Source organism: Mobula birostris, chromosome 17 (genome assembly GCF_030028105.1).
Source record: "Mobula birostris isolate sMobBir1 chromosome 17, sMobBir1.hap1, whole genome shotgun sequence".
NCBI lineage: Eukaryota > Metazoa > Chordata > Chondrichthyes > Myliobatiformes > Myliobatidae > Mobula > Mobula birostris.
In genome coordinates, this window is record NC_092386.1 from 56,517,121 (window position 1) to 56,532,958 (window position 15,838).

The following is a 15,838-nucleotide window of genomic DNA, read 5'->3' on the forward strand; positions in this document are numbered from 1 at the left end:
ACATTTTTGTTTACTTACATTGTGACTTTTGTGCTCCAATTGTGAGTTCTAATACCAGTACTGGCAGGAACCTAGGGGAATAGGCGAGGAATACAAAATCAATTTTTGTAACTAATGACCAGCAAATAATTTTAAAATTTTCATAACACTAGATGCAGTTATTTCACACCATTTAAATAAAGTTTTTGTCTTATGATTTGCTGGAGACAAAGACAAGTTGACTCTGCCAAGTTCTCTTCACAAACAACTAGAAATAAACCAGAATTGAAAGCTGCTCCACACAGCATGATCCTTATTTGCAGCCTTCTAGGTACTAACCATTGCCTCTGTATATGATATTAAAATACAGCTGGGATCATTATATTTAGCAAAAAGATTTGGATTGTTGCAACATGGTGGCTGAGGAATTGAGCACTTTGGCTGCAGATCTACTCATACCATTGGCTAAGTTGCTCCAAGTGAGAGCTTTGATACATGAGAATAAGTATACATCCACAGAAAAAAGCAAGGTGGGTACAAAGCACACAATTATATCAGCATATTCACTATCAAAGTAATAGAAATGGTCCCAAAAAAGTGCTTTAAAGTGATACTGATCATTGAAATGGAGTTTGGATGAATCCAGGAGCTATCAGTTCCAAACTTCATGGCCCTAATTCAAACACTGAGAATATAATATTGATATGAAGACAAAGCAATATAATTTAGGAATTGAATTCCAGTAACATTAATGTGAAAGAAATGTGGGATACTTTCTGCTGGATGGAGTAATAATTAGCACAAGAGGAAGATGGTGTAGTCGTTTGAGTACAGTGCACTGAAACAAGGGTTTATCAGGGAAACCGTCCGGGGTGCTATTTCTAAATTACTTTCCTTCAAGAATACAAACAGAAAGATTCATTGTTGATTGCAAAGTGCTCAGTTACATTCATACTTCTTCAAATAAAGCTTGAATCCAAAAAGGTATAGACAACAGAGCAAATAACAATGCCTGTCCTTTGAATAACACGAATGATCTTTTACAGTAAGTACTAACAACTGCCCCTTGACAGTCAATGACATTAAAATCACAGTATCTTCCATTATAAATATCTGAAGAGTTGTCAGCCACTAGAAACTTAACTCAACTAACCATATGAAATTCTCTTAAAATGCTCAGAAACTAGATATGTTGACCCTCTTAAAGTTCTTGAATTACTTATGAGCCAAATGTAAAGAGTGTGATGGACTACCCTACACTTGCCTGATTAATTGTAACCTCAATGTTCAAGAAGCTCAACATCACCAAAGACAAAGCAGTACATCACCATCTAAGCACTACATCCTCACTACAACATGTCAATGTTGCTATAATTACTTTCTACAAGATGCATTGCAGCAAATCATCTGGTTTTCTTTAATTGAAGCTAAAAAACTTGCAAAGCCAACTGTCTGGTAAGAAAATGATAGCACATCAGAATCAGAATCAGAATCAGGTTTAATATCACCGGCATATGTCATGTAACTTGTTAACTTAGCAGCAGCAGTACAATGCGATACATGAAAAATGTAGAAAAAAAGTAAATCAGTTACAGTAAGTATATATGCAGAGTTAAAAATACACGTGGACTAAGATGTTAACTGTCCTGTGCTATCACCAGTGGGATCATCAGTTGATCTGCCACCTGCCTTCAGGAGTTTTGGCCCACTTATGATCAAAAATAGCAAAAATAGAAATAATATTTTTTAAAAATGAGGTAGCATTTATGGGTTCAATGTCCATTTAGGAATCACATGGTGGAGGGGCAGAAGCAGTTCCTGAATCACTGAGTGAGAGGCTTCAGGCTTCTGTACCTTCTTTCTGATGGTAACAATGAGAAGAGGATATGCCCTGGTGATGGAGATCCTTAATAATGGATGCCACCTTTCTGAGGCACTGCTCCTTGAAGATGTCTTGGATACAGCGGAGGCTAGGACCCAAGATGGAGCCAACTAATTTTATAACTTTCTGTAGTTTTCTTTCATCCTGTGCAGTAGCTCCCCCCCACCCCACCCCCCTACCAGACAGTGATGAGGCCTGTCAGAATGCTCTTCATAATACATCTGTACAAGTTTTTGACTGTTTTAGATGACAAACTAAATCTCCTCAAACTCCTATTGAAATATAGCCATTGTCTTGCCTTCCTTATTGTAGCATCGATATGTTTGTACCAGGTTAGATCCTCAGAGATACTGACAGCTAGTAACTTGAAATTGCTCAGTCTCTCCACTTCTCATCCCTCTGTGAGGGTTTGTATTCCCTCATCTTACCCTTCCACAATCAGCGCTTTGGTCTTACTAACAGTGAGTGCAAGCCTGCTGCTGTGCAAATGTACACCTATACGTTCTCCAACTCTTCCTTTTCCCCCCACCTATCAACAAACTTAATGTGAATATACATCACGATTGTTTCATGAGTAGAAATTCTGTAACTCTCTTATGAAACATATCTGAGCAAGTACTCTCACAACATGGACAGTAGCAATTTAAGACAACATCTTATACCATTTTCCTCCAAAGTCAATTAAAGATGGCACTTTATCTTGGCCTGACCAGCATTGCTCATATGCCAAATATGAATAAAACTAAAGTAAAGCATTAACTCCTGTCAGGTTTTTGTACACACATCTGAGAGTGTTCATACTTGTAACATTTTCTATTTTATTTTCCAACATTTTGTGTTTTTGTTTGAACTCAGTTCTTGTTCAGAGGACATTATGGTGCTATATTAAGACCATTAAGACAAAGGAGCAGAATTAGGCCATCTGGCCCATCAAGTCTGCTCTGCCATTCAATCATGACTGATCCTTTTTTCTATCTCCTCCTCAACCCCAGTTCCCGGTCTTCTCCCCGTAACCTTTGATGCCATGTCCAATCAAGAACTTATCAATCTCTGCCTTTAACACACCCAAAGACCTGCCCTCTACAGTAGAATATGGCAACAAATTCCACAAGTTCACCACCCTTTGGTTAAAGAAATTTCTCCGCATCTCTGTTTTGAAAAGGCGCCCCTTTATCCTGAGGTTATGCTCTCTTGTCCTACACTCTCCCACCATTGTTAACATCCTTTCCACATCTACTCTGTCTAGACCTTTCAACTTTCAAAAGGTTTTAATGAGATTCTCCCCCCATCCTTCTGAATTCCAGCGAGTACAGACTCAAAGTCATCAAACGTTCCTCATATGATAACCCTTTCACTCCTGGAGTCATCCTTGTGAAACTCCCCTGGATCCTCCCCAATGCTAACACATCCTTTCTAAGATGAGGGGCCCAAAACTGTTCACAGTACTCAAGGTGAGGCCTCACCAGTGCCCGAAAAAGCCTCAGCATCACATCTTTGCTCTTGTATTCTAGACCACTTAAAATGAATGCTAACATGGCATTTTCCTTCCTCACCACTGACTCGACTTGCAAGTTAACCTTTAGGGTGTTCTGCACAAGGACTCCCAGGTCCCTTTGCACCTCAGATTTTTGGATTTTCTCCCGGTTAAAACAATAACAATTGCAACAATCGAAGTTTAATAAATTGAATACAAACAAATTTGACCGTTTCTCCTCACACTGACCAGAATAAGCTCATTTATAAAATTATCTTGCTAAAGCTGGTAAATGCAGCTTGAATGGCAATTAAAACTTAGACGTAAAACCATAAGGTAACAGATTAACAATCTTTCAATATTCTAAAGGAACTTGCAATGCCATAAGGAAGATAATTTTTTGCATTAGGTGCAAGTAATGAATTTACTTCACTTTTCATAAGAGCTCAGAAGTCAGTTGAATGAGTTCTTTAATGCACAATATCTCTAAGGGTTAGGGCTGAGTAGAGTGCATGCTATTAGCACTGACTTCTCTCCATGAGTTCAACCAGCTGGGCATTTTGAATGTGTAAAGTTTGAAAGTAAAGTGCCATCAAACCTGCTGCATGTGCATCATGCCCAAACCTGCAGTGCTCTTCATGATATCCAAACATGTATACATCACTGAAAAGAAATCAAACGATAAATTATTTCCCTAAATAAGAAACACCAAACAGAATAGGAGAATGGCTCACTGGTCTTAAGAACAGTGGAGATGAAGTTACTGCTTGTCTACCATTTTGCGTATTTTGTCTTTTACCAATAAACTCATTTTCTTCTAAATGAAGACAACAAATACAGAAGCCTGAAGTCCCACACCATCAGCTGCAAGAACAGCTATTTCCCTTCAGCCATTTTGTTCCTGAATCAACCGTCAAAACTATAATCGTCACTACAGTTTAGCAACACTAAGACCAGTCTGATCACTGTGCACTAAAATACTTTGTTTATTCTAATTGTGTTTTTATCCTCTAAATGAAAACATACAGATATCAATATGAGTTTGAATAAATGTTGCTCTGGAAAGGATTAGATTAGATTTGTTTGCAACAATTAATATAATTATTTAGAATGGAAACAACCATTTATTATTTTAAATTCTCCATTGACAACTCTGAACCTATCAGGATGCTGGTAACAAACAAGAGAAAATCTGCAGATGCTGGAAATTCAAGCAACACACACAAAATGCTGGAGGAACTCAGCAGGCCAGGCAGCATCTATGGGAAAAAGTACAGTCGATGTCTTGGGCCGAAACCCTTCAGCAGGACTGAAGAAACAAAGCTAAGCAGTAGATTTAAAAGATGGAGGGGAGGCTGATAAGTTGCCTAACCTCTGCCGTTTGGCTCTCTGTCCTCAGTATTGTATCAAATTTCTGTTGGTCTCCCATTCCAATGGCATAGTGGCATCAGTGCCGGACTTCAAGACGAAAGGTCCCAATTCTTCTTTTGATGTCCAAGTCGCACCTGCCATCTGATGTCACCCAGCTCCCTAAGTAGCAAAAGTTCTTTACTTGTTTTATGTCTTCCCCATTTATTCTCAGCCTGCAGATAGGATTCTCTTTCTTTTTGGATATCACTATACATTCTTTTTGCAGTTGATAGACAGACCCACTTTTGCACTTTCGTCAACAATTCCATTCATTGCTATATTAAAGCAATTACAATTTCAACAATTGAAGGTTAATAAATTGAATAGAAACATGTACTTGTCATTGGATCACTCATCTTTATCATTCATAGTCAGTTTCTCTTTACATTCAAATTATCAAAGTAGACAAGCACAACCAACTACTTAACTGTTCAGACAGAAGCAATATTTTGACATAAAAACTGATTGGAGGAACTTGAAAAATAAAAGAAACACTTGCATTTACAAAGTAGTTTTTTTTATTTCTTTCCTTTCAAATCAATGCTCAGCCATTAAAGAACTTTCTCTAAGTGCAATGTAAAGAGAAAATGCTGGAAATACTCAGCAGGCCAGGTAGCATATGTAAAAAGATTAAACAAAGTTAACATTTCAGGTCAATGACCTGATGTCAGATTTTACTTTTTAAGTTTATTTAGAGCTGTGACACAGAAAATGTGGCAGCCAATTTGTACTTGCCAAGTTCAACAAACAGCAAGGTGATGATAACCAATTAATCTTGTAACACTGAGTGCACAATGAATATTGGCAGAACACAGGAAATAACTTCTTTGATTTTACAATAAAATACTGCAAAGTTATTTTTATATCCATCAGCTTTTAATGTTCCCTCAATATCACTGTAATCTGTATTGGAAAATCAGTCAAGGGTTCTGTCCTCAAGTCTCAGGAGTGAAACTTAAGCCCAGGACCTTTGAGCAATTGTGCCGACGACGCTACATTGATTGGCCTTATCTCAAGCAATAACAAGGTGGCTTACAGGGAAGAAGTCATCTCTCTGACACAGTAGTGTCAAGAAAACAACCTCTCCCTCAATGTCGCAAAAACAAAGGAGCTGGTTGTGGATTACAGGAGGAATGGAGACAGGCTAACCCCTATTGACATCAATGGATCTGGGATTGAGAGGGTAAACAGCTTGAAGTTCCTTGGCATCCACGTCACCGAGGACCTCACGTGGTCTGAAAACACCAGCTGTGCGGTGGAAAAGGCACAACAGCTCCTCTTTCACCTCAGACGGTTGAGGAAGTTTGGTATGGGCCCCCAAATCCTAAGAAATTTCTACAGGGGCACAATTGAGAGCACCCTGACTGGCTGATCACTGCCTGGTATGGGAATTGTACCTCCCTTAATTGTAGGACTCTGCAGAGAGTGGTGCGGGCAGCCCAGCGCATCTGTAATTGTGAACTTCCCATGACTCAAGATATTTACAAGGACAGATGTATAAAAAGGGCCCATAGGATCACTGGGGGCCCAGGTCATCCCAACCACGATCTATTCCACCCACTACCATCCAGGAAGTGGTACCACAGCACAAAAGCCAGGACCAACAGGCTTTGGGGCAGCTTCTTCCAGCAGGCCTTCAGACTGTTGAACTCACACTGATTTGAGTGTACTCTATATTACATTGACTGTTCTATTTACTATGATTGCACATGGCACACTTAGATGGAAATGTAACATAAAGATTTTTGCTCATGTATGTGAAGGACGTAAGAAATAAAGTCACTTCAATTCCAGCTGAATCACAACTGAAACAGGGTATGCGTACGAGGTGGATTCAAGTTGAGAGATAATGATATATTCAAGTTCCCTGGAGAATAAAGATGATATTAACTTACTAATGCAAAAAAAATAACAGCAAGATTCCTGAAAAGTTGATGATCAAGGTCACTGGAGGTATACAAAATGTTGAAATGTTCTCTAATTTCTTGCAAAGAACTTGATAGTTACTTTTCTAATCTTAATTGTTTTATTTTATGCCATTTTTTTCATCAATCCTCTTTCCATAAATCAAGGATTTACAATTTGTTATTCATCAGTTTTTGCCCTAGTAGTATGTCATTGTAAACTGATATTCATCTTTCTTATAGTTTTCCTGTTCCTTGCGTTTGTTTAAGGACTTTACTTGCCTCCCACCCCAGGTTTATGCTGGCTTCTTTAACCCCTATTCTCATGGCCAGTTCACTTCAACCTATCCTCTCACCGCATTTTCTTTGCCACACATTCTCTTGCTGAATAACTCTTGGATCAAAATTTATTGCAATTCTAGGAACTCATGAACCAAAAAATCAAGTGGGCGGACTGTCATAGGAGGAAAGCTAAGAGGAAAAAGGTCAAGTTAACCATTCATAATGCTATTTAATTTAAAAGTAGCTTGCTTCATGATATTTTCTTTTCCATGTGAAATTTGGCAACCAAAGGAAGACTGGGGGAAGAGGTGAAAATAGTTTCAGGGACAAGATGAATGCTTTTTCCCTTCACAACATATTTCATGACATATGCCGGTAATATTAAATCTGGTTCTGATTCAGTGCTCAAGCTTCCACCTCTAAATCCCGCCATTTCATTCATAATCAGATAATAGGCACCTCAGAGAGAAAACATAGGAAGTACATTAATCAATATTCAACTCACTAAGGACAGTATATTTCTTAAACAGAAGCAGGTAAAATGCTAACCAAGATAAACATGAATCTTATGCAGGCACAGACAAGAAACATTCTAATCAGAATCAGGTTTAATATCACTGGCGTATGTCGTGAAGTTTGTTTTGTTGTAGCAGTACATTGGAATACATAATAATAAAAAACTATAAATTACAACAGGAATATATGTATATAAAATTAAATAAGCAGTGCAAAGAGAGCAAAAAAAGAAAAACATAGTGAGATAGTGTACACAGGTTCATTGTATATTCAGAAATCTGAAGGCTGAGGGGAAGAAGTCATTCTTGAAACGTGTGCTTTCACGTTCCTGAACCTCCTCCTTGACGGTAGCAATGAGAAGAGGACATATCCTGGATGATGCAAGTCCTAATCAAAAATGCCACCTTTTTGAGGCATCACCTTTTGAAGGTGTTCTCAGTGCTGGGGAGACTGGTGCCCATGATGGAGCTGGCTAAGTTTACAACTACTGCAGCTTTTTCTGATCCAGTGCTCTTACCCGAAATTGGTCCTCAGCACAAAAAAGAAAGCTAACACAAACATGAGAAATTTTGCAGATGCCAGAAATCCAAAGCAACACATACAAAATGCTGGATGAACTCAACAGGTCAGGCAGCACGTATAAAAATGAACAAACAGTTGATGCTTTGGACGGAGACCCTTCTTCAGGACTGAGAAGGAAGGGGCAAGATGCCAGAATAAAAAGGTGAGGAGCGGGGACAGGAAGGAGGCTAGCTGGAAGGTGATAGGTGAAACCAGATAGGTAGCAAAGGCTCAAAGGCTAGAGAAGCTAACACAGTACTGGGCATTTCCAATCATAATTGAAAACATTCCCACAGAATTATCCCGTGAGACAATTAAGCCACATATTAACACCCCCACCCCATGTGGACTACCCCAACTCACTGGGTTATGAATGTTTCAGATATTGCAATTTTACTTGAAGTAAAGAGAATTAAAGAGAAAGTAACTGACAGGAGGAATTAATGAGTATTGGAATTTTGGGCATTTACAGGTACTAATGAAAGGGCAATGATGATGAGCGATGAACAAAAGGAAATGTCAAAGTACATGGATATTGAAAGAACCAAAACATGGCAAGAATAACCTTCAGAAGCAAGATATAATAAGAACATGAGATACTGCGGTACAAAACTTTAAATCTTCAGACTTTGAAGAACAATAAATCTTGTCAATTAGCTAAATACTTCAGATTGTAGTGAAATTGGTAGGTCAGCACAGGCTAAGGACACCATTTTTCTACCCTATCCCTATATCTTTTTCACTATTACATATTTAAGATCTACATAAATCTTAGCTCTTAATGACATTGATGACTGAATGTCCATTGCCCTGCAGCAAAGAGAGTTCTAAAGGTTTATCAAGCACAGTTCTCCTCATCATCCTCAATGTCAATCGTCAATAACAAACCCCCATTTATTGAGTTCATGATCATTAATTCTAGTGGCCACAGCCAGAGGAAAAGACTTTCCTGTATTTACCCTGTTGTTAGCTTATACATTTGATAGCAGTCACCTCTCACTTTTCTAAACTTTGAATAATCGACACATAACCTACTCAATCTTTTATCCTGTAAAAGACATATCATTCAAGAGGGCACGACTTCAGGATTGAAGGACGTCCTTTTAGAACTGAGATGCGGAGAAATTACTTTAGTCAAAGGGTGGTAAATCTGTGGAATTTGTCGTCATGAGCGGCTGTGGAGACCAAGTCATTGGGTGTATTTAAGACAGAGATAGATAGGTTTTTGATTAGCCGGGGCATCAAAGGGTATGGGGTGAAAGTAGGTGTAGGGATGAATGGATGAAGTGGATCAGTCCATGATTGAATGGTGGAGCAGACTCGATGAACCGAATGACCTACTTCTGCTCCTAAATCTTATGGTCTTAAGTCTGGCGAGTCTTCACTGAACTCCCTCTTACAGCAAGTACCTCCAATTTTGGTTAAATGTATTTGTTTTTTTAAATGTTTTTAACATTCATGGGTTTTCATGGAGTCTCTTCTGCCCATTATCTGTTAATCTTCAACTGTTTTTGACTAGAAGTGGTAATTTTGCAAACGTTTAATTAGATCCACTGGCTGGGAGATCGCACAGCTATCTATTGCATTGTTTAATCATGCGCATAATCCTGCATTGTATGAGATTTGCATCTCATTATTTTCTGGTGTGCCTAGCAGTCTTTCCACTTTCTTTGTTGAAACTTGGTTGACCCACTGGTTTGATAGTGATGGCAGAATGATGGATATTCAGGGTCATGAGGTGATGTTCACTACAGCTGTTGCTGATGATCTAAGCACCTCAGGGATGCCCGATTTCGATCTGCCCTGAGGCCATCTGCACCATTTCCATACTTAATAACCTATTAGTGATTGGCGACAGCTCCATGAGTATTTCATTATTGCTCACCTTTTTAAAACCAGTTGGCATTTTTTTTCTCTATCAAAGTCGTTAACCTCACATTCTCCCTATGTACCACATCTACCACATAGTTGCCCACTTATTCAGCATGAGTGCATCCTCGTGAAACTTCCTCACATTTTCAACTAGTTTTGTGTCATGCTCAAAACTGTCATCTATGTATCAGTCTACTGAGCAATAACATGACAATGCAAGACGGGCATGTCTAATCCTATCCTTCGACTTTTACTTGTTGACCAGATTTCAGTCTATACTAGTATTTTACTCCAATTTCGTTGGCCCCCAACTCCACTCTGCAAGTTCCAGTCTAGTTTCTCATAAAAGGCTTCTGAAAATCCAAATATATACACTCGCACACGTGTATGCATGGACAGGTTCTTCTCACTATTCTACCAGCCACAACCTTAACGCTTTATATATAATTCCCATTTCAAAATCATTAATGATGCAATAATTATTTTTCTTAAATCACCTTGACATCAGGTTCTTTATATAGATGCCACGTTCCCCAACTACTAACATTAAACTAGCAGGTTGATTATTCCCCATTTTCTCTCTCCCTCCTTTATCAAATAGGAAGATCATGTTTGTAATCCATAATCTGCAGTAACCATTCCAGAATTCATGGATTTTTGTATGATGATAACTAGAGCATCCAATATCTCCATTGCCAAATCATTAAAAAATCTCAGACATAGATCATCCAAAGTTTGAGATTGTCAATCACATGGCTAGGATAACAATATGTAACTTCACCCAAGCATAGATATTTTTTCAAATATCAAAAAGCAGATGACACAAAGATTTGTGGTATTGTGGATAATGTAGAAGGCTCTCGTAGGTTACAAGTTTGTTAATGATACTACAGTGGTTGGCCAGACCATCAACAATGATGAGTCAGCTTACAGAGAGGAGGTTAAGAGAGCCTTGTGAAATGGTCTCAACACAGACAAGACAAGAGAGTCAGTTATGGACATCAATGGCTCTGTTGTGGAGAGAGTAAAGAGCTCAAAGCTCCTTGATGTGCACATAATGGACGATCTAACCTGGACCCACAACACGTCTTCTCTTGTCAAGGAGGCACAGCAGCATCTACACTATCTGAGGAGATTGAAGCATGCAAGGTTCCCTGCCCCCATTCTAACAACTTTTTACAGGAGCATCATTTAGAGTGTCCTATCTTGCTGAATCCTTGTGTGGAATGAAGGCTGCAAGGCATCAGACCACAAGTCCCTACACAGGATAGTTAAAACTGCAGAGTGCACCACAGGTGACTCCCTTCCCCATATTTGTGACATTCATCAAGAGTGTTGCACATGAAGGGCCCCAAAGGATTATTGATGATCCCCTCCACCCATCCCACAATCTCTCTGACCCACCACCGTAAGGAAGGAGGTACTAAAGTATCAGGACTAGGACTGCCCAATGGTGCAACAGCTTCTTTCCTCATGCTGTAAGACTAATAAATATCCTGCCACCACTGAGGTCTCATCACTAGGCCAGGGTGCTGTTTATTATATACTCTGTTGTTTATTTGTGCTGTATGCATTTTGAATTTATTAATTTATATGCTTATATCTTTATGTGCTGTGTGTGATGTATGTCTTGTGGGTGCACAGTGGTCCAGAGGAATGTTGTTTTGTTTGGTTGTATATATACAGTCAGAGCCTGACCTTAAACTTGAACTGGACATTGATAAGATGCAGAGCTGGTCTGAGAAGTGGCAGATGATCCTCAATCCAAGAAATAAGAAATGATTCACTTTGGAAGATTGAACTTGAAGGTAGAATATAGGGTTAATGGCAGGATTTTTGACAGTGTGGAGAAACAAAGGGATCTTGGAGTTTATGTCCGTAGATCCCTCAAAATTACAACACAGTTTGATAGTGGTTAAGGTAGCATACGGTGTGTTAGCCTTCATTAGTTGGAGGATTGAGTTCAAGAGCCATGAGCTAAGTCAGGTTAGATCACATTTGGGAGTAGTGTTCAGTTCTGGTTGCTTCATTGTAGGATTATAGGAAGGATGTGGGAGTTTTAGAGAAGGTGCAGAGGATTTACCAGAAAGCATGTCTCATGAGGATAGGTTGAGAAAGCAATGAGAGGAGGAGGGTGACAGGTGACTTAGAGGTATAAAATAGATCGAGCAGACAGTCAAAGACATTTTCCCAGGGTGGAAATGGCTAATACAAAGGGGTGGGAATAACTTTAAGGTGTTGGGAAAAAAGCTGAGGCTGGACATCAGAGAAATTTTTTTTAAAATCAGAGAGTGGCAGATGTGTGGAACACACTGACAGGGGTGGTGATAGAGGCTAATATATTAGGAACATTTAAGAATCTCTTATGTAGGCAAAAGAATGAAAGAAAAAATAGAGAGCTATGTTGAGAGGAAAGGGCTAGATTGACTTTGGAACAAGTTAAAGGGTTAACAAAACATTATGGCCAAAGGGCCAGTACAGTACTCTATGATCTATGTTTTAATCAAGGTTGAACTATGGTTTATTGACAAACACCAGAAGCTAGAAGAGATTACAAGTCCTCTCGAAATACAATGACCATCATGCTTCCTGAAGAAAGAAAATGCTTCATTTATCCTATGTACATAAGACCTCCCATCAGTGGTTGGGGCCAAGAACAGTATCCTTGTTTATAAATAATTTCTTACTTGTAAATTTAGATGTTCTAATCCCTTCATTGCCATACCTAACAAGGAACACATTTGTATTTTCTGATATCTTATGCAAAATATAGTAGTAAATAAAGTCCACAAATAATTACTCAAAGGTACTATTTGGAAATAAAACAGATGATCATTCATGGATTGCCAATTGTATTGACCGAATGAAGCAACTGGGGAGGCTGGCACAGGCCAAAAATATTAGATGCCATTTGCATCCTGATATCAGTGAGATTGTCAGCATGAGAGAAATGGATCGAGTCAAATATCTTCTGGTCTTTCCTCACTATTTTAAAATTTCCATTTTTGTTTTGTTTACTTAATTTTTTTAATGATATTGACACCATGTGAGATCACCATTTGCTGTCATTGCTAAAAGCCTCTGAGGCACTGGTGATAAGCCACTTCTTTATACTGCGATTATCCCTCTAGTCAAGATATCCCCAAAATGCTACTGGGTAGGGAGTTCAAGGTTTTAGACCCAGCAAGCAACAACAGATTTTCATATTAGCATGCTGAGCAACTGGAAACACACCTGCAGGTGGTAGTGTTCACATGAACTGTTGCTCTTATCCTTTATGGTGTTAGAGGCTGGGAGTGTGGTTACTGCAGTAGGCAATACACATTTCACCAAGGTTTGCCACTGGTTGTGTGATGGCATTGAGTTTGCTGACCACGAAGTTCTAAACTCATATGAAGACCTTAAGCCTTATCTGATATAAATAGCCACGTGTGCCCTCATTAAAGGGAGGTTATACTGTAACAATCCAATCTTCAAAGACTAGTTCACTTCTCTGTTTATCCTCCATGGTGGGTTTAACTGCCAATACCTTCTATTTGAGTGTTGGGTCCCCCTTCCCCTACTGAGGAGGAGATACTTCCAGCTAACAATGTAGTTTAAACACAGTTCAATTAGTTTCAGTGATACAAGTTTAAATTCAAACAACATTCTTAAAACACATTTAAAACTCAGGAGGAATTCTATTTTATTAAAGACAAATTACAAACCATTTCTAAAACACAAAGGATTTCCAAAAAAATGTACAATTCCTACAAGCTAAAAAGGCATTCCGACAAGTCACAGACGAACCAGTTGTTCATTGCCGCAATCGAAGGCAGCCCATGTTTCTGTCATGTTTTTGATGCTCCTAGACCATTCCTAAAAAGCCTAAACTGCTGACTACATTTATACTATTTATTTGCTATTTGGGCGACTTCACGCACATGATTTTTAGGTACGCACAATTAATGCTGTGAGGCTAACTCTTTTGAGTACATAAATCATGCAACTTACTAACAGATCAGCTATTGATATGCTAATTGAAAATATTCATCGGTTCTGCAAGCTTTGAACAAAACAACTTAGTTAATTTTGTTTGTACTGCCAAATTAAATAATCCATTGTCTTATATTGCACATCGTGAGAAGTTAAGACAGGTGTTGTGGGACCAGCAAGCCTGGTAAACAGAAAGTGTTTGCTTACAAGCTATCTTATTAACTTTAAACTGATTACTGCTTGCAATTTACTTTAAGAACTAAAGACTGGTTCCCAGTTACGACCAAAAGCTAAACAAAGAATATTAGTAGGAAGTTTAACATATTCAAAAATAACACTTTGACCTTTTGAGCTCACAGCTGCTGTGTTTAGAAAGCTGAACTTGGCAAAAAAAAACTCCGCTGACCTAGCACAGTGCATATTCATCACAGTTAAATGAATGAATGTTTAACCTGGTGAATGAAATGTTCTGCCGTGGAACATGTTGAATTTCTTCAGTATCTTTGGAGCTGCGACATGTAGGCAAATGGCAAGTTATCCATCAAGTTTGTGAAGGCTTGTATTTGTTGGAAAAGCTTTGGGTGTTACTCAGTGCAGGGTACCCAGCCTCTGTCAAGGGATCCAACAGGCCAAGCAATCCCATCCATTGTTCTCTTATCTTCACGCATCCCTGTTCCTTGGATAGTGGTATCATACAATTAGAAAACTAAACTAGCATCTTCCCACTTCCTTTCCAGTCCTGATAAAGGATCTGAGTCCAAAATGTCGACTGCTTATTCATTTCCATACATACTTACTGACGGTCGAGTTCCTCCTTTGTGTATGTTGCTCTGGATTTTCAGATTAGTGATTACAAAATGTTAATTTTCTTATAAATCATAATATAAATTGGTTCTCCTTGTCTTCCCTTGTTCATAGTTAACCTAACAATTTTAATTGAAAAAGAAAGCTTTTCCTCATTCCATTTAAAACAAATGGATGTGAGGTTCCTAAACTAGGGCTATAACCCTTGGTTTAAGAGACTGACATTTCATTTGTGGCTCAACACACAACAAATATGCTGCTGCAGATAGATAGCTTACAATTGCATTAGCTGTTCATGATAGGTTTCACCAGCTACTGAAAGGCATAGAATCAGCTGTTTCTCTCCAAATAGAACATGCCACCTTTGCACACTATATATCCAAATTTGAAATTAATAAAACATGAATCTAGCTTAAATATCACTATATTGTTCTTGAAATTGATTCTCCAAATTGTACTATTAACACATGTTTGAGAAAAAACCCACAATTCTCAATTGATATCTATTCATCAATTTGGTACTTGAGTATCAAGGGAAGTAAGATCGTTACCTAATCGATCTTACTTCTCTTGATTTAACACCAACTGTTGCAGCTAGTTATGAAAATGGGTGAACAATTCTTCCAACAACGGCTTCTGACATCTATTCGTCTTCCACCAAACCCCACACCCTTATTCCAATTCCATAGATTCCAATCCACTAATATTTTAACCATCAACTTGGCAGTAAAGTTCTAAGCAACAATAATATAAACTTGACACCAAGTAAAATTAGAACCAAGAAAGCATTATTTAACTCTTTCATGAACATTTCTTAAAAGAAAGATTGACCATTCTATTTAATATATTAAGGCTGGAACATTCATTTGTCTCAAATTAGTTTACTAGAAAATAGCAATGAAAATGCTCTTAATAGAACACAAATATTATGGTAGTCATCAATCACTCAATCTTAATTCGGCATTACATTTTAAAGTGATGTCATCAATCATGATTCCATATCCCTGGAATTTAATCATGTGCAGGGTATAAGGAAAAGGTACATTTTAAAATATGACATTTTTTGAAAATATGCAAAAATCAATTAACTCTGACAAATATTTTCAAAAAATTATGCCATCCTTTGAGATAGTAAATTGTTCATGGATTTCAAACAACATAACACCGCAGGGAGCTGTC

The 15,838-nt window shown here is 38.3% G+C and overlaps 1 protein-coding gene across 8 annotated transcripts in view; it reads right to left on the reverse strand.

Annotated features, from left to right (window-relative positions):
* Nucleotides 1–15,838, reverse strand: part of LOC140211695 (transcription factor RFX3-like) — a 329,720-nt gene that overhangs the window by 226,452 nt on the left and 87,430 nt on the right. For all 8 annotated transcript variants that reach the window (XM_072281765.1, XM_072281764.1, XM_072281762.1 and 5 more), the window contains exon 2: nucleotides 19–71. The gene's annotated coding sequence lies outside the window, so the exon portion shown is untranslated. The remainder of the gene's footprint in view (nucleotides 1–18; nucleotides 72–15,838) is intronic.